Raw genomic sequence first — 4,632 nt, 5'->3', positions numbered from 1 at the left:
TTAGATAACTTTGAAAATGAGATTAGATGCATTTAAACTGATGTTTCCTATATTGTCTAACAATGGAGATTTATATGGTAATTTAAAATCTGATAAGCTATGAGTGGCATAAAACTGCATAATAAAGCAATCATAGGCACTGACACATTGGGAGAAATTAAATGCAGTCTGCTTAGAGGGGAAAAAATAACTTACCACCACATGCTCACATGTACAGGGTAGGGGGAAAGCTTCTAGGGCTACATTCATCACTTAACTTACACATGCATGTCTTCATCTTGTCCCATTTCTTTCCATATCTGAACAAATTAATTCTGGAATTTCAACAAGAAACACAGAGAAAACAAAAGAAGGGATGCCCATTGAGAAGCTTGAAATCTGGTTCAGCAAAAAGTGTCTCTGCTCCCTTCACCTCCAGAGATAATTTAGGTCTCATTCTGACCCAGACGGTAAAGAAGGCTGTTCAAGTCATCATCGAGAAGTACTACACCGACCTGGGCAATGACTTCCACACCAACAGGCAGTGTGCGAGAAGATCACCTCATCCCCAGTAAGAATCTCCACAGCAAGATCTCGGGATATGTCACTCATCTGATGAAGTAAAGCCAGAGAGGTCATATGAAAGGTATCTCCATCAAAATATAGGAAGAAGAAAGAGAAAGGAGGGATAACTATGTCCCTGAGGTCCCTGCTTTGGATCAGGAAATCACTGAAGTGAACCCTGACATCAAAGAAATGTTGAAACTCCTAGACTTAGGCAGTTTGTCCAACACGCAAGTTACCCAGTGCAAGGCTGGGATGAACTTCAAAACACCAAGAGGAGATATTTAATATTTACTTTTGCCTTCTTTCCAATAAATATGCGAACCTCCCCTCCAAAACAAAGAATCTCTGGAGGTGGTTCTAATGGAGGAGGAATTTTTCCCCTCCAGGTATAAACCAACTACATTTCATCAAAGATATGACTTTTTTTGTCATCTAGTTTAGAATGTTAAGGAAATTAAGGCTTTCTTAAAATACAATTTTGTTAATAGGTATTTGATATTTTACATAACCTAAATTTCCCTTGTCTCCCTCTCAGAGAGCAATACAGTATAACAGAATATTTCCAAAAGACAAAGAAAAGAAAAATAATCACCAAAGCGAATGAATACTGGAATTGAAACAATGTGACAACATGAGATGATTCACACCTATGAATCTCTCTTCCTACCTGTACAAAGTCATGAAGGAGATGATTTTTCAGATCTCTTATTCTTTGTCATTTTGGAGCATTCACTTTTTCATTGAACAATTTCTGTTGTTCCTTTCATTTACCTTGCTATAACCATGTATGCTGTCTGCTTGGCTTTCCATGCTTCTTTGTATTCACCATTTCTCACAGCACAGGGATGTTCTACAGCTAGTTCGGCCATTCCCCCATCTATGATAATCAACTTTGCTTCCAAATCTTTGCTATCACAAAAAATGCTCTGATAAATATTTTGATCTATGTGCAGAATTTCTTCTTACAAGCCTAATAGTGGAATGTTTATGTCAAAAGGCATGGATAATTTAAGCACTTTATCACTTATTATAAATTATACTTGTATATGTATATAATACATATATGTGTGTGTGTGTGTACACACACACACACACACACACACACACAAAATCTTTATTTGGACATATTTCCCCTAAAAGTATCTTTTTCTGATGTCCTTAATCTCACTAAAATAAAATGGGTCCTCTGAATAGAAGACAACCAGTTCTAGGGGGAAATCTTGATTCCTTGAGAATGAGACTTATTCTTGTTTATGCTAACCAGAAAAGAACTCAACTTTTTTAAGAACGGTGTCTGTTTATTCCCAAGAAGTAGCATAGAGTAGTGCTTTGTAGAGGATTATATTGACACTAGAAAGACTTGACTTTAAAAAGTCCTATCTCTGACACATAGTGGAAGTCATCCTGATTAAGCCATCTGATCTCTCAATATTCTAGAATAGGGTTCCTTAACCTTTTCCACTCAAAATCCCTTTTCACCTCAGAAATTTTTATGCAATCCTGGGTACATATGTATACAAAATACAAACACTTACTGATAATATATCGTAAAGCAATTTATTTTAAAACAGTTCTTTGTTATACATATAATATTACCATTTATTAAAATGAAAGCAAATTTGTATACTAATGAAATGGATGTGCTTACTTATTTTTACATAAAGAATTAAATCTTGGCAGAATATTTGACACTTCGAGATGTAAAAGATGTTCAATATTTGTCAGAGCTGATTAATATTTTGATTTTATAATTGTCAATGCTGATAATACCACTTTGCTGTTTAGGGCCATTTCAGAAATTGTTGGAAATTCTGTCCTAATTCCAAGCCAAAATTCATTTAACAACTTTTGAGCAAACTCTAGTTTTAAACCTGTTTCACTTGATATCTTGACAAATTCTTCTTGAACTTTTAATGGTGGATGACTGAAATTTTTTTAATTCCAATTGAGTACGGTTTATGAATTCAACTTAGTTTTTTAGAATCAAAATCGGAAGGGAAGTATTTCTGAAATTGTATTTCCAGGTACTTTAAATGATCAATTATAACTTACAATTAAATCTGTGGGAAGGCTATTTTCACTTATAAAATTATGTATAGCTGTAAACATTTTTAAAGAATCTTTTTTACATATGCTAATATTTTAGTACAACTTCCAATTTTATCTTTTAACATAAATATGTGGTGATTATTTTTTTCCTGAAGTGGCATGTTTAGGTCATTGAGTATTTTGAAAATATCTAAAAAATAACATTTTTGAAAGTAATAAGACATTATGAAAAGAAATTAATAAAATTAGATTTCTGCTCAATCAAAAATACAAATTCACCTTTCAATTTCAATAATCTGTTTAAATTTTCCACTTCTTGCAATTTTTTTGCTGTAAACCTTCATTTATAAAAAATATCATCACTTTAATATGTATGTACATATATATACATATATTTTGTATGTATGTATGTGTATATATATATCTTCTCCTTTGTCTGCCCTTCCAAAAGGTGACAAAACAATAATTTCTCATGTATTCTTCCTTCATAAATGTATCTTACATAAAGTAAAAACTGTGCCATGTTAGAAACATTGGTTGTTTGATCTAACTGAATTGCAAACTTCAATTTGCCACCCTTACACCTGGTAATAAATTGCTGGAACTGGTCATTACTATTTTCAGAAATTCTTTTGGAAATAGTATCACTCAATAAAATAATTTTATGAAACTAATCCCCATGCTTTTTCCCATGAATTATTTCTGATATTTTAATAGCAGCAGATAACCCAAGATTTTATCCTGTCACATAGAACATTTTAGCTTTGCAAATTTTGTAAGATGCAAGTAAATACATTGTGTTGACAGTAAGAAATTTCTCAAAACATTTGTTTCTTTTTTTGAAGATTTTGAAAGTTGTTCAAAATATCCTTTTGGCTTATTGCATTATTTGACTGCATGCTTGGTTAAGATGGCATTTAGTTCAGCTGGTTTCATGCCCTCCACAGCCAAAATTTCATTATAAATTAAGCAAAAAAGGTTTGTCCACACTACCATCATCATTAGAAGTAAATCTATATGTCTAAAATTATTCAACATATTTTCATTTTCTTATTAATTTAGTTGTACTACAACCTGGTAGTGAAGACTCTGCCAAATTGTCATCAGTATTTTTACATCTTCTATCTGAATTTAGCCACTTATCCATAATCAAAAAAAATACTTTTGTCCTAAAATATAAAGATTGCTAATAATTTCTCATATAAATAGCAGCTTTAGTCTTTGAAATTTCATTTGTTTGTGCTTAGTTTTAAAAATTGGTATTCACACTTACACATACATCAGTGAGGGTGGATGAACATTATTAATAGGTCTATGTCTTCACTTGCTGTAATTAAATACATATTTCTGTAAAAGGAGATAGGAGCAATTTTTAAAAACAAACATTCTAACACAATACAATCTAAAGACATACTAACTTGATATTTACATGCCAAAGAATGATGATGTGAAAATATTAAAAGTCTTCATTTTCCGTAATTAAACAATTATGTTTCTGTAAGAGCAGAAAATGTTGTGTATACATTAAAATGGTGCAATTAATAGCACACAACAGTCTAGAATCTGAGCCAAGATGTTTCTGGCTTCATTGGTGTTGCATGTAATGCAAAGTACAAAGCACTCATATTATGTGTTCAGCACCAAGGCTGCAGTGAAGTTATATAATGCAACATGGGCAAGGGCTAATTCATTATGGATTCATTATTTATTTGATTTCTAATTAATGTAATTAATTTTTGGTTGTTGCTCATTCAGAAACCTTTTACTGTTGCCAGATTTTTGGAAGTCCCCACATTCAGTTACCTGACCCTGTATGGCATCACAACCCACAGTTTAAGAAGCACTGTTCTAGAATAGGAGTTAAACAGAAAGACCAGGAGCTACATGAAACCAGTCACTATCCTGAGAGAATCATGAAACAAAGTAAAATATAATTTAGAAATATTTAACAAAAGAAATAAAAATTAAAATAGATAGCATTACTTTTTTTAAAAAATGCAATATGTACACACACACACACACACACACACAACACAG

General features: G+C 32.1%; 1 pseudogene; it reads left to right on the top strand.

The window, feature by feature from the left end:
* Positions 1-263: 263 nt before the first annotated feature.
* On the top strand, positions 264-831 carry LOC140512220 (small ribosomal subunit protein eS17 pseudogene; annotated as a pseudogene).
* Positions 832-4,632: the final 3,801 nt, after the last annotated feature.

The sequence above is a fragment of the Notamacropus eugenii genome, chromosome 6 (assembly GCF_028372415.1).
Source record: "Notamacropus eugenii isolate mMacEug1 chromosome 6, mMacEug1.pri_v2, whole genome shotgun sequence".
NCBI classification, from domain to species: domain Eukaryota; kingdom Metazoa; phylum Chordata; class Mammalia; order Diprotodontia; family Macropodidae; genus Notamacropus; species Notamacropus eugenii.
This window is presented reverse-complemented; position numbering and strand designations above follow the sequence as displayed.